The sequence below is a fragment of the Thermobia domestica genome, chromosome 3 (genome assembly GCF_964235325.1).
Source record: "Thermobia domestica chromosome 3, izTheDome1.hap1.1, whole genome shotgun sequence".
In the NCBI taxonomy this organism is placed as follows: domain Eukaryota; kingdom Metazoa; phylum Arthropoda; class Insecta; order Zygentoma; family Lepismatidae; genus Thermobia; species Thermobia domestica.
Window position 1 is genome coordinate 29718490 of NC_137456.1, and position 22800 is coordinate 29741289.

Sequence of the window (22800 nt, forward strand, 5' to 3'; positions counted from 1 at the left end):
AATACTGATTATAAATCTTAGAAACATGAATCATCGACAACAATCGCTAGAAAACGAATGACTTTTTTTTGTTTGCGTAGCTAAGAAAATTTCCATAGAAAATAAATAAATAAATATACAATAAAGAAATAAATATAAAACAAAACAAAAAACCCTTGATTTACACAACAATCATATTTCGTTTTCCTTTTTGAAGTGAATTTTCATTTGATTTTTCGTCTCATCTACTATACAAGCTACGTCTTTGGCATTACCTGAATGCAAAGTTGGAGTTCTTTCGTTGTGCGATGATTCATGTCAGTAAACGAGTTTTTGAAGGGCAGGTATTGGAAATAAATAATTACGTGGCAAGTCTTAAAAATTCAGAAAGATTGCTGGATGCTTATTCCAACACTATTCATGAACTGACAAATTACAACTCTTAAATATGTAATACATTTAGAAAACATGAGCCATGACAACAATTGCAAAGTGCCAGTTGGAATCTTAAAACATACGGTGAAAATTAGGAGTGTTGCCAATTTGAAGGATCGAATAATGGACGTTTGGTGCACATTAGAAGCAGTCCTAAATTCGTACTGGTTAACTATAGGACCGAAATAAGCATACCATTGGCTGTTTTGGAAAATTTGATATTAAAATGAGGTGTCACATGCTATGGTTTTCATTTTTCAAACTTTACTTTAATTCAAAATGGCGGATTTTAAGATGGCTGCCGTCAAGGTTACCATTACCTTATCACTTCCCTCGAGGCATAATATGTATTACAGAAGCTTTTATCCACTTATTATCATTAATACACGGGTTAGAAGCGGAGGTACGGGACTTTCGCACGTAGTAAGTGAATAATCAAATGCCTGTAACTTTTCTCCAAATGGGTGTATCTCAAAACTAGCTTCACCATTGTCTTCCTGATTAAATTCTAGCCCGAAATTATGTATCATATTACCCTATTCCTATTTAAAAAAACTTGACCTTAATTCAAAATGGCGGATTTCAAGATGGCTGCCGTCAAGGTCATACCTTCCATAGAACTTCCCCCTAGATCTTATATGTATCTACATGGTTGTTCTTTCATTAACGTTCCGTTTACAAAGGCTAGTAAGGGACTTCTGCGGTAATCTCTAATAACCACATCACAACTTTTAAAAATTATAAAAAATAGAAAACATGCACCATGGCAAAAATTTCTGTCATCACAAATAATATATATATGTACTCTATCAGCTAGAAAAATTTCATTGAAATCGGAGCCGGACAATTGGGTGATGTCCCTTGTTAGATCAGTCGGTAACATGGCTCACTTGAACGCAAGAGAAACGCGTTCAAACCCAGGTCCAAACTAAAACTCTTGTGGTTGCACCGAACACAGAAGATAGTTTGTGTGGGTGCCGGAGCCCCACAGCACCCACGTAGTCGCCGCGCATGTGGATAGTGCGTTACCGCGTCAGAAAGCGCAAGTGGCAGGGCACCTGAAACGAGAATAATGAGTTCGATAATGTGAGATGTTGTTGAAAAAAGATTTGTTACATGTCGAGATGACCAGGAACGATCAAGTAGTCATCTTCAGCACTGAGGGAGGAATGGAATTTCATTCACTCCTTCAGTAACGTAAGGGGGACATAAGTCGCAGTAACTTCAGTATAAGTTTTAATCTCTGTATAAAAGTTTCACTTTGGTTCTTTTAATCACGGGTTTCCTATATCTGATTGTAATGTACGTTTATGTATAGTTCAAGTTTAATCAATCTATGCAAGTTGGGAGTGACCCTATATTCGAAACTTACTTTCATCCTTAAATCCCCACACGTTTATATACAGTGTATATGGACCCAACTTCATATGTCACTGTATTCCTCCAACCAGAGGTTAAAGTGAGGAGCCCCTGGAGTACGTCGTCTCCCAACTACCAAAAATAACTATGGCGTCCCTCCACTTCCTAAATGAAGCACAATGCGCAAAGATAACACCGCGTGACGTCTTGTATCACCCTATCTTTTCAAATCTAGTTTTACCCTCCGTCCAACAGTTTCAGAACTTTTAGATCTATTGTTTCCGGTTTAGTGTTGAATTGGCATAGTTTGGAAATATATCATCCTGAGAAATGTAAGTCACTTATTTGAAAATTCAAATTACATTTTACTCAAACAAGTTGGACATTACGGGAGAAGGTGGACTGAAATAATCATAAATGGTGTTACAAGATGGTTTTGTAAACAATCATAGATGGGTTTACAAAGCAATGACACCTTACACGTCTCGTTAGAAACTTTTTCAGAAACTCTATAGCTATTTAGGTGAAACTTTGTTTTACCAATTACTACCCTTTAGTTTATTATCGAAGAAACCACTAATTATTATTTGGTAGACTTTTAGCACAATTATCGTACATATTACTTTGTGAATGTTGCTTGTTATGAGACCATTTGGTTATGAATTATGCCACTTATGTGTGATGTTTACTGTATGAATGGATTAGAGAAATTGAAAGAAACGTAAACTCTAAAATAAATACAAACAAAATTTCATTAATGTTTTAACATGTTCATTCGTAGAGTAAGTGCAACACTATACACGTGCAAATCCGTTACTAAACTTTGATATTTGGAACGTTGGTTTTACACGTTGCCCCTTGACTCCTAACACGTACTAACTCAGTGGGAGTATGTTGGCTCAGTGACAGAGCGCTTCCCTGGTCCTTTGTTGTCTCATGATCTATTGATGTGGATATAGAAATTTCGGAAGCGGATGTAATATTTTTATATCTGTTCAGATCTCTATGTAGGCATGTGTTACTTTATGTTAGTAATGTTGCAATATTTCATTTGGAATAAATATAACGCACCTATCTGAAAGAAAGAAACCACATATTTCCATAATCGGAGTTGTAAAAGTTTAGTTGTATAAGTTATATTTTCTCAGTATGGCATTAAGAAGCTTATTATTTATTTAGAGGCAGTGGTCACGTAGCTAAGGGAAGTCACGTAACTAAAAATGAAACTTTTAACTATTCAAACTAACGAAACAACGATAACTCAAGAATTACAACAAAGGAAATGTACATAAAAAGAATAACATAGGTAAGTTATATTATATCTCTAGTTCTGTATTCAAAGAAGTAATTTTACAGATACTGAAAGGTAGGATGGTATATCTGTGAGACACTCTGTATTCCGAGAAGGAAAACATTAATAAAACTATTGAAGAATAGATTTAACATTCGAAGTAAGCGCCCTGGTATTTGCTGACAATTCTCGATATTATGATCAATTTGTCATTAATGTTTTCATTTATCTATTAATACTTTCTTTTGTTAATATTTCCAGAGTTAAATTAGGCAGTATCTCGAGAATTACTTTTTATTCTTTTAGTTACACGGCTACTTCATCACTGAAGCTGTATGAATAATAAATTACAATTTACTATGAAATCGAAACCGATAGTCGACCCTGGGTCTCCCACACTGAAAGCACGTACACTTGCTATATATCCACGGAGCAGCTTATAACTCGAAAGTAGAAAAAGTATAAGGAAAGGGAAGAATTAGAATAATTAGAAAGTGTTTCTCTGGATATTCAGTCTCTATGGCCAATTTACTCCGTCACGTGTGATGAATGACGTATCTCGGCAAACATAGTGCCCGGAGAAATGAGGAAAGAAGAAAAGAATGAGAAAGGAAGGAAGCGGTTTTTTACCTTTGTGTTAAGTACCATTCCGGCATTTTCGTAGCATGAATGAGAAAATTCTAGGAAAAATCGCATTCAGAATATCTGGCCTGGAAAAGATTTTGCACATTTCCTTCCGAGTATCCACATCGGGAATCGAACCTGGAACCTCTTGCACCAATGAGGTACTTAAGGACTACGACATGCGGAAAATTAAATTAAATCTATGAGTTTTACGTCCCACGATTATGCCGGTTAGGCTAAAAGAGACAGTGATGATAAGAAATGAGTGAAATGGTGGAATGAAGAAAGTGGGAGGAAACGGGAGAACCCCGAGGAAACCCACGCACACGCTATTTGTTCACTACAAAAATTAACTTGTGCAATTTGGGATAGAACCAGGGATCCCATCCACCAGAGGCGAATGCTCTACCAATGAGCCACCGCGGCCCCTACAACACGCGGAGTTACACATAGAAAGAAAGTGACAAATTAGGAATCAGCAAACACAATTTACCCAAATGTTATCAAGGTTTTATCACATTTGTCATTGTTGTCGCCAGAAATTTATAATTCTTTTCTTTGGGGTGAATGGAGATTCAACTAATGTGAAGAAGGAAAAGGGAAATAGAGAAATGAATTTCAGATTAGATAGAGTATTCTGAATTTACACTTGTAGTTCGATTAGAATGGGTTTTCATTTAATTTTTGTTTACCTTAGATTTACTTATTGGAAACAAGCCAATTTTTACCATGGTATGCAGGTAGGCACCATGTCTTTAAAATCGACATGCACACACAACAGAGGGTGTGGGAAAAGTGCATTCCAGTAGTCATCTGAGCATGAGGTCACAACATCAGCACGGTGTAGCGGTGCATTGTCCATGTGGAGGAAGACATTTCCACATGTTATCTGTGATCTTTTCACAATGAATTTTGACACACATTTTATTTTAGAAGGCAAATTTATGACCTTTCTGTGGAACGGGGTGTGGCAGTATCACTCCTTGAAAATTACAAAAAATAATGTACACCATCTTCCCATAGGATAGCACATTACGAAATCTTTTCAGGGAGGCCGGTGAATCTATGTTACCACTGCATCGACTGAATTTTTACTTTTTGGTTGGATAATGGAATCTGTGGTTAATTCATTGTCACAACACTTTGGAAGAAATTGTATCCCTTTCTTCTAAAATGTGTCAAATTTACAACACTTGATGGAATCCTTCTTGTGAAGCCCAGGAAGAAGAAACTTTCCTTAGGCCCAGTTCGATTGTAATTATTTTTCTAGTTTTCCCACTGTTATTCCTAATGTATCAACAATTCTCTGCATTTGTGGCACGCCTATCTTCCATTGTGAAATTTTCAACACATGCAATGTTAGCTTCAGTCGATGATTTTTTGGGACGTCCAGACTTCTGCTCGTTTTTCCACACTCGTTTTGCACTTCATTGTACTCATACTCACACTCTTACTAACAGTGCTTTTTTCTACAAGAATACTTACAATGATAATGTTATATTTTGTATAAAGTACAACCCCTTTTGTCGTCCTCGGCTTGTCCGCCACTCCGGTTGATCCGACCGTACTCGAGCCGAATTTGTCCCGGCTTATCGGTGACTCAGGAGGCCCATTGTTGTTTACTGTCGTTGTGACATTGTTGTTTACTTACTTTTACTTCATATCCGTTTTAGTACTCTCTCATCTCTTTTATCATTCCTTTAGTTGTGCATGTTTTCGGTACTGTACTATGCAGTTTTTAGTGCTTATTATTAGTTTGTTTTTTACTGTTGAGACCAATACTGTCATATTTGAGTTCAAGGCTTGTTTATTTTACAGTTAATCCACATTTTTCTGTGTTTTTGATAATCTGACCATTTTGCGGTCTGACCATATCCCCAGTCCCCAAGGTGACGGATTAGAGAGGTTCTACTTTATTTCGTTTGTAATAACTGCAACAGTGCTCAAACATTTGTCATAAAATAGAACAAGAAAGAAATAATGTAAGCAATATCCGTAGAATGTACTATATACATATATTTCTGTTTGTAGGTTGCTATGGTGATGTTAATACCTTTCAAGGAGATTTTTTATAAAATACAATTGAGATAACCGCACTGACAGTTCGATGTATGATTTTGAAGTGTGAAGGTGTTTTAGAATTTGAGTTTGGTGCTCTTTCAGATAAACTATTTGTAATACGCGTAATAGTTAAAATACATGAAAACATAAAATTATACGAACTGAGGCATAGTGTGGCTATATACTATCGCCATACAGATTCCCCAATTGCCGATGAATATCGGTTGAACTGTCCAAATGCAGTGAGGAATTTTATAATTACCAATTGTTCTTCAACTGAAAATTTCATGACCCCGACTACTATGAGAAACACATCTTACTCGTTCAGGCAATGTGACCCAATTACAATCACCTAGTACACGAAACCTACACTGCTTAAAGACGAAGGACATCCATCGTTGCAGTTGCTATCCTAAAATGAAAAAGTATGGACTGTAGAACATAACGGTACGTAGGTTTGGAGTTTTCCGGCTAGAAAAAGACAAGTTATTTATGAATTATCCCACGACTTTCCTAAGAGAACTGCCAGTATAAACGACTCTGTCTTTGGAAAAATACGATACTCCCAGTAGATCTCTTTACCACATGAACTTCATTTTGTGTGTAGTTATCGTTCTTGTACCTACCTCAATTTTGACTTTAATAATACCGCTATGGTTTTTCAGGTATGCGAGGATGAGCAAATAGCAAAGGCGTCTTCATCCTCAGAAAGAAAAGAAATTAATACTGACGTGGCACTGATCGACATCAAATGACATCACATAACTATTCACGGAACCATAACTAACGTTTTATCTGTAGAAGACCGATCTTCAGAATTATATTAATGAAAGTTTACCTATCCTTCCGCTGGTTTTCCAATTCACTGTAGGTTTCTTGAGAAGTATGTGTGGTGATGTTAGCTAGAGATGATTTCATCAGAGCAAGAATCTCGGAAATGTCAATTATTCCAACTTTTGTAATAAAATCAGAATATGTTCCAACACTTTAAGGAAATAGTGTCCAAAGATAGGGTGATCGAGATGGACAAAGGGGCGGAAGGGAAAAGCAAGTTATGTTTTTTTCAATTATGAGTACGAGGTACACTATCGCCTATGACAGCGAACAAACATCGGGGAAATTTTACAGTTTAGTAGACATCGAGTAAATATACTCGTAGTAAACTAATGGTGTTCCATGATTGCTAATTTAATTTTAGGGATGATGGAATAATAGACGATAGCAACTGAAAGCAACTGCAATAAATAGTAATAATTATTATTAAAACTAATAATTATCAAATTCCTTCCTACCTAAGTATCCCTTTCGCCGAAAATCCTGCGAAAAAGGGATTCCATTTCTCTTTAAAGATAAGATCGAAAATGTGTTACGCAGTGCTGGAAGGTCATTAAGCAGAACAGGAAGATACCTTCTGTAACACAAGAATAATAGCAATGGTGGATAAGAAATGTAATCCTTTACATAAAGTGTAAACAATACACTGCGTAGGTCGCACTGAATGTGGAGCGCTCACATCTGAAGCATGGGAATCTGTTTCAATTGGAGCTCTTGCCAAGTAGGATTTATGTGTGTGGGTTTTATGGGGGTCTCTCTTCCCTACACTTTCTTCATTCCACCACTATTATCTATCTCGTTATCACAGTTTCCCTTTGTGTCGGTGGATATCCATAGGAAGTTAAAAAGAATGTTATTTGTGATGTAAAAGACTTGATTCAAAATTGCCCTTTAACCATAGTTTTGGAAGCAATTGATGTTTTAGATTGTAAAATAAGTAGCAATTAAAAATACGGAGACATTTATGTAATAATGAGACATATTTCTTCGTAGAAATAGAATCCTCATATCTCCTTTTTTTCACAGGCCGTTCATTACTTGGAATAAGTAATGCTGAAGGGCGTCACCATTTTTTGAATTTTTTCACGCTACTTACCACCTAATTAATACCTTCAACACTTTTACTACCTTGTCGTCTGCCCATCAATTCCCAATTTCTTTTTTCAATATTCATATTTATTTAAATTATCCAGCTCACTTTTTTTGCGAATTCTCAGTATGGCCTTTTGCTTAAGGTTACTATCGGTGACAAGTGATCAGCCTACTGGTATGGGTGTAACTTTTATTTAAGTGTAACTTTGCCTTAAAACGAACACTCATATTTACGTTAATTGAATGACATTCCTTGTATCCTGAAGAAATCATTGTCATTGGTAATGGTAATGAAATTTCTGTAGGTGTAAGTGGTTATAAAATTAGACCAATAACGAATATTTTGCTGTTTTCCACTGTAATATGTTGAGAGGAAAGTCATATTACCTTAGAAAAAGGTTACAGCTAGCGCCCCGAAAGTTAAGCGGAAACTTAGATAAATATGAACACTTCGTGCGTGGAGACAGGTGGCTGGGAAGCCATTATTATTCTGAAGGAAACTTAGGTCACATGTACCTGAATAGAAGTCAAAATACGTGCATTTATAAAACTACTTGTTTAAATGGCCTCCGATAAGAGTTATTTTCTTAGGTGGTAGTTTCTGAATGTTATAAAGAATTTTCTACGTGTTTAAAATGGTTGGCAAGCCATAAATTGTGTAGTGGTGATTTATATTGAAAAAGATTATAGCCATATAAGAAGTTATGTGTGGATATAAGTTTTTGTCTATTTAACACGTCTGTATCATACTTTCTGGAAGATTTCGAAGTCACATGTGGTGCCTGCTGTTATATATTTTGTAAAGGGAATGAAATCTAAGTTTCATGTCCCCCGATTAGGCTAAAGGAGACGGTGATTATGAGAAATGAATGAAATGGTGGAATGAAGAAAGTGGGAGGAAACGGGAAAACCCCGAGAAAACACACGAGCACGATGTTTGTCCACCACAAAATCCACACGGCGCAAGCTGGAATCGAACCAGGGACCGCAAGCACCGGAGGTGAACGCTCTACCACTGAGCCACAGCGCCCCCTGTTGTATATTTTATGTTCCAGTTATGGTATGTAAAATGAACTACTGGTAAGCTGTACATATACATTATAGTTTGTTCAATTTCATTCTGAATAAAGAAAATGAACATTCAGAAGTTAAATCGGGAATGGTAGAATGTGAATGTTGTCTAATAGATATAAAATGAATAGAACTTTTCGAGAATTTGTTTTACTTTCAGTGCTGTTGTGAAAGACTGTGTAATGTTTGGCCTTTCTGCGCTAAAGTGATCATTAAAATACTATATCTTAATTATTAAAAATGGAATTTTATTTATATGATTTGCAGAACTCTACGCTGGTTTTGTGTCGATTATCGTACTAACACGTCTTTATGGTGTACAAAGCTCTTAAGTATAAAACTTTTTAATTATTTTGTGTGGGTTTTTGACCCGGTACTTTCGGCGTGTTTCATTATAAATCTTACGCGTCATTACACTACAGTACATAACACCACGGACACGAAATTATAAACATCTATATGTGTGTGTGTGTGTGTGGTGGGAGGCTGTGGAGACGGGAGATTAAAAAAACAATATTCTTTACACTCTTAGAATATTTCGGCATAGAAAATAAACACATTTTCCAATTCATAAACATTGAACTATGAAAGATTATGGGTATTGCTAAGATTTTGTTAAACCATTTACTACATATGCAAAATGTGATAATTGCGTATGAGTCTCTTTATTGAATTTCTATATTTTTAATAATTGTGTCACTTTATTCCCTTCCTCATGCCTCATAAGGTGTTAGCTGTGAATTTTGCTTCGAAAAATATTAAATGAGGAATTCATCTACAATAAATTTTGCTTGCACACTGACACAAGTACTTAAGACGTTTAGGTGCTTCGTCTAAAGAAGCTCCTAACGCGCTCCGTCAAAAATTCGATTTCATGTAAGTATATAAGATTCTATCTGTATAATTGACTTTACTTTGTTATAAGTACATTTGGAACAACAAATTATATTGTGGAAACCAATATCCAATTATATACAATCAATATAGAAATAAATAATCTAACTTTGTTTTAAAAGCCTGTTAGAGGATTTTATATTTTGTAACTTTGCTTTATTTACTGCAAAACTACACTAATAGAAGCTAAAACGTATTCAAGAATAAAAGTATAACATTCTACTACCATCTGTGATCTACTATCAAATGCATTTAGAATGCACTTTAAATAGAGTGGAACAAAACCCTTGATTTTTCTAAGTTGATCCTTTTAGAAAATGAAGTTAATTTAATAGAACATTGTTTCAGATTGTGATGTATATGAAATTTTATGAGAATTTCTAAAATAATTCATTGTAATTATTTCGCTTCTAATCACAGTGCTAATAAGGTGGTCGCAATGTATGATTTACGTAACGCATTTAATAAACTTCGCCGGGAAACTACGCTTCTCGCAGTAATTAAAATTTTTCCTTCGATTTATCCGTACGTTTATCAATGCCATGCTGAATCAAGTAACTGTTTTTCGACCGGAACAAGATTTCTTCTCAGAGAGGTATGCAACAAGAAGATCCTGTGGCCCAGCACTTTCCGCTGTAACTATTTACTCTTTAGTTAAATCTCTGGACACAAATTAAACATTTGATACTTTGACGATGGAACAATTTATGGTGAACCCGAGGTGAGTCTTTCATCCTTAATACAAATAAAGGAGAAGCCATTTCTTGTTGGTTTACGTTTTAAGTTTTTGAAATGCGATATGTTGGTTGACTTGCATCAGATGAAACATCATTCTACGAAATCACTAGCTTTAATGAGGCTGTTCCATATACTTCCCTCAGCCATTCAGAATGCTTATCTTCTAGGTGCTACTCTCACCATGGAAGCACTCACTAACGTGCTATTCAATAAAATATCTAATTTAGAATTGTTCTTGTCTCGGTTTTCCTCAGTTTCAGCTCATTCAGCCTTTTTGCCTTTTACGGGTATCTTTATCAATACCTTGCATAATCTATTTTTTACGATGCTTTCCACCTTGGCACGGTACTTCTTTGATGAAAAAATATGACATTATTTTGAAAACTGGACTTGAATCAATTCTGAACTGCTCCTTAAATGACAACTATTGGATGAGGGCATATTTACCTGTTGGCTTGGATGGCTTTGGTAGTCGACGAGCTGTGGATATGGCGATTCCTACATACTTAGAGTCTTAAAAGGATTTCTTCGTTTAATTGAAGCTCTTCTTCCATAGGATTACTGTTTGGACCTAGATGGCTCAGTTCAAGAAGGCTGTAATAGGTGGGCACGCTTAGTAGACCCTAACCTCTCAGAAATTACCAAAAGGTTTTATCAGTCACATTTTGGTATACACCAATAGCATCTCACTCACAGAATCAACTGTTACAACTGTTGTTCCAGCAGAAAAAGCCAGTCTCATTGCTGCCTCATCTCCGGAAGCGGGTGCATGGTTGACGGCAATACCTTCCTAGCCTTCAGACCTTCATTTATCAAATGAAACCTTTCCAATAGCTGTTACCTTACGTTCAGGTTTAGCTCTTGTGACCCTCATGGTGTCCAACTTGCGGAGATCAAGTTAACCAACGTCGCCTGCATGGTCTTTCATGCATGAAAAGCACTGATAGATACAACCAACACTCCTCCTTAATCATATACTACTTAACACTGCTAGAATTCCTTCAAAACGGGAACCTTCTGGTTGCTGTCGTTCGCATTGAAAGCGACCCAATGGCATGACAATTACCGTATGCATGAGAGGTGCATGTCTATTATGGGACTTCACATGCGCTGATACATACGCTCATTCAAGTCTCCCTCTATCTGTAATAAATGCTGGTGCTGTTGCTAATCGCAGAGAAGTTGAAAACAAAGACGATACAACAACCTTTTCGAAAATTTGATTTTCACTCCTACTGCTATTGATAATAGTGGCACTTGGGGTGCAAGAAGTCTTGATTTTATTATGGAGGTAAGAAGACGTATTTCTTGCGTTACCGGACAAGTTCTCCACTCATTTTTTTAATACAGTGCATAGCTGTTCGTATCCAATGTGGCAATGTCTCGTCGCCTTCTGGCACTCTACCCCCTGGAAAGGAATTGGATGAGGTGTTTTTATTCTTAAAAATAGTTTATATATGTTGCTCCCTGGAAAACAGTTTTTTTTCTTTTAGATCACCTCCAGGTAATATCAAATATATCAAATCCGTTCTGGTGACTTCTTCTTGTGTAGGTAAGAAAATGAATTACTTATTTTATTTTTTTGTACATTTGCTTAAATTTTTACATATTTTAATGTTTCAATAAGATGGATTTTACTTGACAGTTGAGCATCTTTATTCTCTTTATTGTGGAACAATAGTCCATCAATTACATCTCTGACATTTGTTTTATCAAAAGTTCTCCTTTGTTCCTCCAACATAATCTGAAAGCAGGTACAGTCAAAATATTTATATGTTTTGACGAATCGTGGAATTTGGGATAGTTGTTAAGATCAAAGATACAATCATCCTTGTCGCAATTTTTCAAGACTATCGAAATTTATTGCTAAAATATGCTAATTATTTTTTTAAGATATCTGAATATATCTATATTTTTTCGATAATAAGTTACACATTTTAAATTAACAGTTCTTAAAAAGCTTTCTTATATGCATAATATTTGTTTCTTTTGCAAATTGATAAATAATCACAATTTGTTGCCAGGTTTTGACTAAGGGAGAAAGTTCGAAATGCTACATTGTCTGGAGAACTTTTAAAATTTCACAGAACTTGTGATATGTTACAATTACAGTAGTCAACAAACAGTTGAACTGTAAGTTAAAATTGTAATACTTCATCCATCTTTTCCGTGTTAAACAAGTATAGTTTTATTGAGAAACTGTTGAAATATATGATGGGTAACGAAGTTTGAGAGTTTGTGTGAACTAGCTGAACCCCCGTTAGTGTACTCCTGTCCATGGCCATCCCAATCATCCTACCTTTGGACACTATTTTCTTAAGTTGTTGGATCGTATTCAGATTTTATTACGAAAGTTGGAATAATTGACTTTTCCAAAATTCTTGCTCAGATATACGCATCTCGAGCTAAAACACTCTTCTGAAGAAACCTACGGTGACCGTGATTTAACACGATTTTAACAGCTTTGAAGTGGTATGTCAAGTTGTATAGAAGTGAAAGAATAGGTGCACGTTTCGTTATACATTTCTGTAGATCGTTCTTTGACAGATCAAATGTCAGAGATGGTTCCCTGAACAGTTTGCATGTTATTTGATGTTAGTCAATACCCGTTAATATTAATTTCTTCCCTCTCTAAGAAATCAAGCCCGTTGCACTATTTGCTCATGTCTGAATAGCTGAAAAATCACAACGGTATACTTATGTCGAAATTGAAGTGGATTCAACAACGATAACTACACAAAATGAACTTCATGTGATAAAAGGATCTGCTGACTGTCAGAATGTTATTTGCCAGAGATACATTCGTTTATAATTGCAGTTCTCTTTAAAACGTTATGTGAAAATTCAAATACAACTTGTACTGAGGTAAACAAAATGTCTTTTTGTTGTATAGTCAAATTATTTTTCACTCTTTTTGTTCTACAGTAAAAATATTTTTTTTATTCTAGAAAGGACCCGTAGCGTCAGAGACCTCTATTTTTTGTCTCTTAGCAATTCAAGATTTGTTTATTAGGTGGGAGCAGTTGAGTCTTAGTGTCTGACCGCGTAAGATTTATTCCTGATACTACTTAAGGACAAGGAATTTTCGGTTGAAGAGCAACGGGTAATTGTGAAATTCCTCACTGGCACTGCAGCTGGACATTGTGCAGCTGATATTCATTGTCAGTTAGAGATTGTGTGTGGCCAAAGTCCCCTTGTAGAAAACATTGATAGGAACAGCGTGGGTGAGTTCAAAGCAGGGACAACTGTTGTTCAAAATGAGCATAGACGTGTAGACTATGTTAGACGTCTAGAAACAGCATCAACTGGCGCTAATACTGCCCGTGTTGAGAATTTCATTATGGACGATATTCGGGTTATCATGCTGGAGGTTTACGATACACTGAGGCTAAGAATGGCCAAAGTAGAACGAATAATCTCAGAACGAAGTTTGACTAAGGATAATTTATTTTCGTTTGATTCCACGAATGCTTAATGACCATCAAAAAGATGCAAGGATTCGATGAAATGTTGCAAATTCGACACACATCAAGAGATATGGATTCAATTTGTTGAAACGTGCTGTGACCATGAATGAATCACAGATTCTATTACTCAAACCAGAAACAAAGAGGCAGTCGATGCAGCGCAAACAAAAACTCACAACAAAAGTCAGTTGGAATCCAATGAGGAAGAGATGTACGCTATCTTTTGGGATTTCCAGGCAGTGGTATTGACTTATCCTGTTCCTAAAGGTGATGCAAATACGGGGTAATATTTTCATACTCGTTTCGATACAGATTTTGTGGAAAATTAATGAAAAACGACACAAAATGGCAAACTGGAGTTCCCTTCTCCGCATGGACAATGTACCGTCACACCGTACGAAATTGTGAGCTCATTCTTGGCTCACAACGGTATTTGTGTTACGCTACACCCACTCTACTCACCAGAGTTAGATATGAACGACTTCTTCTTGTTACAAACCTCAAAAATTCTCTTCATGAACGACATTTAACCGGTATATCATCCCTGGGAAGTCCTGTTTTCCATTATCTGAAACAAACCCCCAAACATGACCTTGTCATATTCTACAGAAAATGGACGGCATGGTAACAACCATGTATCAATATAGTGGGAGAGCTTGTTAAGAAATATATATATACAGGTTATTTCACTGTACTTCCTTATTCTTGGAAATCAGATCAAAACGGCATATTGTTCAGCTCATATAACCTGTGAATATGTATTTTATGTCAACGCGGGCACCGATATCCACAACCTTATACATTGTTGGGGGTATACGTTTTGCTCCTCAGCTAATGGCGGTCATTTGTGTAGAGACAAGAATTTTAGTGATTGTTCTTCAAACGACTATTAATTATTTGTATCTTATAATAAATTCCCGCCAAAATAAAATTGATGTTCGTTAATTATTTTCACTTTCTCTGTCTATTTTAGTTCTATAATCAATATGAAGTGCTAATTTGATTTTATGACAGTTTGTGTGAGCTGGATAATTATTTATTCGGGGGGGTCTTTATCTACATTTTGCCTTTGTGTTCTGTAGAAACGCACTTGCTGTACAAAGTAAAGAATTTGCTTTAAACTGAAGTCAATGATATGCTGTATATGATAATGCCAGCTCAACAATTTGCTTTCTGATATCTGCATTTGAGAGAATCTTAAGTAAGTAGGTATGTTCTTCATTAATTTCGTATTTTTGTTTGCATCAAGTTTATTCAGCGTAGTTGACTTAGGAAAGGAAAACGTAATACTGAGTATTTTGCTGTTTTATTCAAATTATATCTTTGTATTTACAAAAGCATAAAACGGGTATTTGCAAGACTGTCCTGCACGTATTTCTACCCCAAGGGTGCCCATATTATGGTTTTCAATAGGGGGCACGCATAAGCGACGTTTCAAATATAGTTTCAAATTTTGCTGTAAATAATGTAAAAATTCAATTGGGTTTTCAATATTCCCAAGTACAACTTGCTCTTGGGGGGGCAAGCGCCTCATCTTGCCCCCCTGATGGACGCTCTTGTTCCTCCCTGTGATAAAAATAGAAGTTTCTAACGTTTTCAAGGATACTGAATCCAAATATGACAGACAAATTGCTCCATCACCCACCAATTTGCAAGGAGAGTACGATTTAGGATATCATTATTTCGACCAGTTTTTATGGGGGACAAATATTGTCAATAGATGATAGTATACATACATGTTGAAATTATTTCGTTTTATTCCGTCTCGTATCTTAAGAAATGAAAGTTTGCAACGGATTTAGAATAATGCATTACGTAGTAAAACTTACGCATTGCAGGTTTGTAAAACTAATGAAAATAGAAGGTAAATAAGAGAAATTTCAGTATCTCTTGCTGATATCAGTTGAATATAGATTTATATAAGAGATGTTATATCATCTGCATGCTCACCACTTCAACCATCCCGGCGCATATATCACCCTCATAGCAGGCTCAGTAAATTCGCTTGTTACTAACATACGTAACTTTACGTATCCCATCACGTTCAGAGACGCTCCTGGAAGAAAATAACCCAACATTCACAGCACCTCATTCTTATTTCATTTCGCAAATTACTCCTAAACAGCATATCCATTCCTGGCCTCTGAACTGTCTAAGCTGATGATAAAGAAATGCTTATCGATATTCAATAAAGTTAATAAATGTCTCTTTGCCCAGCTAAAAGTTCTTTCTACTACACGATTATATTCAATCTCTTTTCCTAGTAGAGGGTACAGCCCTAGCAATGGGTGCTAGCTACACCGTAGCTAGTTAACAAAAAATATTATTGTTAATGTGAACGATCAGAATTGGTGGAATGACTGCGTGTTCTGTTTCTTAATTTCAATCATGTCACGCATGTGTCGTAACAAAGCAAACAGTTTTTGTTATATCTGTGGCGAATCGACTCAAAACCCAACGGAAGCCATTGTCACTAGTCGTGAAGAAGGCATATGAGCTCTACTTTGGCTGTAAAGTGGGATCAGGACAAAGTTTGGTCATCTAAAATCAGCTATAGTTCATGTTCAAGGACCTTGATAGGTTGGTTAAAGGGTACGCATAAAGCAATAACTTTTGCTGTTCCTATGGTATGGAGGGAACCCTACAATCATCTGGACGACTGTTATTTTTGTTTAGTGAACGTAAAGGTTTTTCTGGTAAATCAAAGAAGAAATTGAAGTACCCAAACATATCTTCAGCGCTGAGACCTGCACCTCACAACGACTCGATACCTGTGCCAGTGCCTCCAGAGCAGTACATCGTGGACTCAGAGGTTGTAACCCACCCAAGTTTCATAATAAAATGAAATTTTGTAAAAGGAAAATTTTGTGAGATGAAACTCCAGTTTACTGTTAAGTCGGTTATTTCTCTTGGAGTTGGAAGCACTGCTTAACCTTCGGTTAGATTGCGTGAGTCGTCGATCGGGATGACGTCACGTTGCAACCGAGGTTCTGGCTTTAAGACTGAAGCGCTTCGCAGTGTATAAAATGAGGTAAGAGTGATAGGTCCTCTGAATGAATTAATGGGTCTTTAAATTAATATTCTTTCCGTATAATCGTATAGTTTAGTTAATTTCTTTTGAAATCTATAACAATTCCTGACTATGGTTATTATTTAGAAACATTATAATTATTCAATATATTTTGGAAGCACATATTTCTAAAAATATTGCGAAAGGAAAAGTAAGAAAGGGAAAAAAAATGTTAATTGAATAGTTCATGTTACTGGTTTTGTGTAGGCAGATTATGCCTTGAGTTAAAACATGTTGATTCTTGTTTTTCCTTGTTAAAACTAAAGTAAAGTCGCTGGTCAGGAAGTTTAATATATTGAAATTACGGAAAATATTAAGGCTAGTGGAGACTTCAAATGAATGATTTATGTCTTAGGTCCGCTTTGAAAAAGGAAAGAAAAAAAAGAAAGGATTTTATAGAATTACAGTTGAGCTATTGCTCGTAATTCATGCATTTTGACCCATATTTAAGAAATCATTTCCTCCCACATTTTCATTCCAAAGAAAGCCACTTTGCAGTAACTTCGAGTTCCATACATTTTTGATTATATTGTTATATAGGTTTCTAAATTCTATATTTTGGATTTACGATTGGTTATAATAATACTTCAGAAAATTTTGTTACTTGGAAAAAAAAATCCTTTTGGGAAAAATGTTACTTGCTAACGGCGATTTCGATTAATGATATTATTACTTGTTAAAATTCTTGAATGTTTTCTATATTACTATTTACATAACACGTTTTCGGATTTGTTATAATAAAAATTTTCCATTTTGTTAGAAAACTTTTTTTACATTTACAAGTAGTTCTAGAAGTTTTCCTGATTATCTTAATAGTGATATTTTTTTGTATACAGTATAAGCCTTTTCCAGTATTGAACCTCACTCTTCACGTCGTCATTATTCTCAGCCGTGGGGGAGTGGAATTCTCCTTTCTCTCTCCTTTTAAAATTCTTGTATTTTAAAGGGGGTAAGTGGGGTGACGTCCGTTCTCGCAGGACTGTGGGTAGTGGGGGCTATTTAAAGATTATATGTGTATCGTTCATCCGTTACATATATAATTTTTAAATAAAAATAAATTTTATACACTGCCCTGGAAAGGCAAATTTATGCTGGTTTCGAGGTCCGGTTCGGGGAGGTCCAGCAAAAGTGTTCCCCTTTATATTCTAAAATTTATGTGTATTTCTTTGGTGAAATTAACCTCTAAATTAAATAACATATTTTCATTATATTATGCCTTTCTTGTTGAGTAATATAAATGTTGTATATGAATGTTAACGTAAAATACTTAATACAGTGTTGCCGGGGTCGGATACAAAATTTATGGTTTAGTAGGTCATTGTGTAATAAGCAGATAATTATTGATAAGGTTGTAAAATTAATAGTAATTATCCTTTTGGTTTCTTTGAGCTTAATATTTTGTGGTGTGCTTGTAAGGATGGCACAGTCAAAGGAGACGCATGTAAAGTCTAGATTTTCGGATTCTTCAAGTTCTAGTGGGGATGAATTTCTTGGATATTCTTATGAATTTAGTAATCCTATGTTTGATCATTTAAGGCCTTCAGCCCATATTCAAGTGAATCATCACGAACCTTTACTAGGTGGTCAAAGTAGACCATTTCATGATCAAAATTATAACGTGGATCCACAAAGTAATGTGGGACACAGTACACGGTTTGCGAATTTCTCGCCTAATTTAATAGCAGGAGGGAGTCAGAGCTTTCAAAATAAGTATAGATTTCAACCATTTAATATGGCAGCTTCATTAAATTTAAATTTTGAGAAATTTGCTTCGGAAGGAATCTATAAATCTTTGTTGCATGATATTAATAGTCTACCTATAATAGATGGTACCAATACTGAGTCTACATTTCAGTTTTTATTAAAACTTGATAGTATTGTCAGAGGTAAGGGTTTGCCTTTAGATCTTGTGTTGGTAGCTTTTCTTTCTCGTACAAAAGGAGAAATGCAAGAAGTTATACAATCGTTTATTGGGGACGCTTCCCCTTGGCAAACAGTTTGTAGACATTTAGTGGTGCGATTTATTTCCACTATTGGTAGAACACAATTCATGCGACTATTTTTCTACGTTCCCATGCGGGAGGAGCAATCATTATATGAGTTCGTAGATAATAAATTATCGATTATTCACGTACTTGATATGTCCTTTGATGAAGCCACCATTTGTAGTTTAATTACTAATATGGTAACGCCTTCTGCCCATCAATTTCTAGCTGAAAGAGGTATGCCTATCGATTTAAATCAATTGTATTTAGCTGCAGAACGCTATGACGCCTTGCATAGATATAAAAAATATTATTATCGATTACGTAATCAAGGTAGTAGCGTACGGGACTTGGTACCACCCCGTAAATCATCTTCCTTTATCGGAGCGAAGAATACAAAACAGCAAGTAGTGTTGCAATCTCGTAAACCAAGAAATTTACATAAAACTTTAGTTTCTCCAGCTATGTATTCTTTACCATCTAACTATAATAATCTTGATAAGGCGGAATTTACTCATAACCCTAATTTAGAATCTCAGTACTTAACTCAAAATAACTCAGATGTAAATCAGAATGATAGTGAATTGAAAAAACTATTGGCGATTTCTGTTTATATTGCGGGTATGCGTTTTAAGTGCTTAATTGATACTGGGAGTACGAACTCTTATTTGGCTCGACATCTTTATGATGAACTTAGAAAAAAATGTAAAATAAAAGCAGAAAAGGTGAACGTTCAGACTATCGGCTTAGGAAATGTACAAGTTAAAGTGGATATGAGAGTAAGACTATATTTTAAAATTGGAAGACATCAGTTTAGTGAAATTTTTTTTCATTGTGGACTCTAATGAGTTTGATCTTCTGCTTGGAAATGACTTTCATAGAAAATACAACGCCATAATAGACATTGCTTGTAATTTATATAATATAAAAGCTCGGAAGTTAGTGGTTCCTATGATCCGAGCTGATGAACTTTTGTGTGTTCAGACTTCTCTCGCTTCTGCATATACTTCTAGGAATGGGGTGAGTGGAAAGCAGCCGCCATGCGACCTTGGTTGTCCGAAAGCTACACCTCAACCTAGATCTTTTGGTAATTCTCATCAGATTTTGACTCCATCGACATCAGTGACCAGAGACAGCAGAGTTAATACCACGTTTGACCCAGGAGTGGAATTCGTTTTTGATCAGTCCATATTGCATCCACCGGAGACTAAACCGGAGGAATCTCAAGGTAATTATACGGTTCCTGATCAATTATTACTATGTGATTCTAATTTACAGGAATATGTTAATAACTTGTTAACTTCATATTCTGATGTTATTGGAAACAAAATTGGTAGAGTAAAAAATTTCACTTACAAAATTGAACTTGCCGATAAAACTCCCATTCGATTGCAACCTTATCAGCTTCCAACGCATAAGCAAAAGGAATTAGATTCTTTTATTGCCCAGCTTTTAAAAGACGATATTATAGAGGAAGTAGATTATTCTCCCTACACATCACCCTGCTTTCTAGTAACAAATTCAGATGGAAGCAGGCGGCTTGTAATTTCATACGGAGAGGTGAACAAAAAGGTGATGGTAAACAGCTATCCTTCTCCTAACATGGAGAATGTAATATCTAGTATTTCGGACAATAATATCTTTTCAAAACTTGATTGTAAATCCTGTTTTCATCAAATTCCTCTGTCTGAAGAGAGTAGAAATATTACTGCTTTTGTGACAAAAAATAAAATCTATCGATATAAATCGGTACCAATGGGATTAGTGTTATCACCTTTTGTTTTAAGTAATTTGATGTCAAAAGTCTTTGAAGGGTTAATTGGTAAGAATTTAGAGATATATTTTGATGACATAATTTTATTTAGCAAAGATATTGAGAGTCATAAAGCTCTATTAGAGGAGGTATTATCTCGACTAAGAAATTGGGGAATTACTATATCAGAAAAGAAGTCCTGTCTATTTCAAACTAGTATTAAATATTTAGGGTTTCGTTTTGAAAATGGCAACATGTCAATAGACCCTGAGAGAATTAAAGCTATCCAGGAGATACCAAAACCAAAGAACAGAAAAGGAGTGAACAGAATATGTTCATTTTTCTCGTTCTATTCAAAATTTATTTATGGGTATTCAGAGTTAATTGCTCCCCTTCAAGAATTAAGATCTGTAAAAAAGCCTTTTAAATGGACTAAAGTTCATGATGAAGCCCTACAAAAATTAAAGGATGCCTTTTGTAGTCAGGTCATTTTGAAAGTCCCAGATATGAATTCCAACTTCGTAATACATTGTGATAGCTCTTTGCGTCATTTTTCTGGGGTTCTCAGCCAATATGATTCGGAAGGGAATCTTAGACCTGTATCAATGTTTAGTCGGGCAATTCCACAATCTGATTGGAGTAAAAATATATACGAATTAGAACTTAAGGCTCTTTCTTTATCTTTGGAAAAATTTGAGTATTACTTGGCAAATCCCTTTGTAGTATATACTGATAGTAAGAGTTTAACTTGGTTACTTAATAACCATAAAAGACAAAGGAGATATGGAACAATGTTAGAGAAAATCTCGAGGTTTAAATTTCGTATAGTCCATGTAAGATCAAAAATAAATAGTATAGCCGATTTCCTTTCAAGGGTTGGAAACCATCTAGAATTCTATACAAAAGACGATAATACAATGGAAGTCGTAAAAGATCATAATAAAACAGTAAACTTATCCTTCATTAATTTTTGGCAAAATCCTGTGTTTATTGTGCCTCTTACAGATCACCAGAGGAAGGATCCTGAATTAAGAGAGATTATCAATAGGTTAGAGCGAAAGGAAGAAGTTCCTCCGTATGTATTAAAAATAAGATCTTGTTTAAAAAGACAAAAGGTAAAGGGAATAATGGATTTAGAATTGTAATACCTAATTCTTTAATTCAGTCGATTATTGAGTATTCTCATTGTCCAATAATTCATGGTGGGCATATGGGATATCGAAAAACCATCGCTAAGGTCGCTGAAAAGTGTACCTGGCCTACTTTATATTCTGACATTAAGAATTTTATACAATCTTGTCATTTGTGCCAAACCTGTAAAGATTCCAATCGAAAACCTATGGGTCAATATTTTACAAAAAAGGTAATGCACCCAAATTATACTTGGTTTATTGATATTGCGGGGAAATTGCCTAGTAGTTCTGGATTTGAATATATTTTAATTGTCACTGACGCCTATAGTCGCTTTGTCTTTTTAGAACCTTTAAGACGACTAACCTCAAAAATCATCTGCAATAAGTTACAGGAATTATTTCTTCGATACGGCTTTCCTGGTAAAGTCCTAAGTGATGGCGCTTCTTATTTCGTGAGTGATTACTTCTTGAAATTCTTGTATAGCTATGGTATACAGAGTGTAAAATTCTCCCCATATAACCCACAATCGAACAGAGCCGAACGCACGGTGAGATCGGTTAAAAATTTAAGTCGTATTTATGTTGATAAGTCTCAACAGAATTGGGCCCAATTACTATCTAAAATTGCTTTTACTATTAACATAAGTATGAATGAAACTACTGGGACTAGTCCATGTGAACTTTATATGGGACGGAAATTTTACCACCCATTAGATGTTAAATGGTTGATGGATTTAGATCTTTTAGACGATGACCAGGATAAAGAGCAAAAATTAGTTAATATAAATAATAATATTGAACGCGCTTGGAAACATAGTGCGAAAGTATATAGTCAAAAACATAATCCTGTTAATTTAAATATTGATGATTTAGTATTGGTTAAAAGGTTCATGAAAATTTCAGCAGAGAAACATTTCAATCCAAAAATCGCCCCTCAGTGGGAAGGCCCATACCGCCTTATTTCTAAACCTACACCAAATACAGTTTGGCTAGAAAATATTGAAAGACCATATG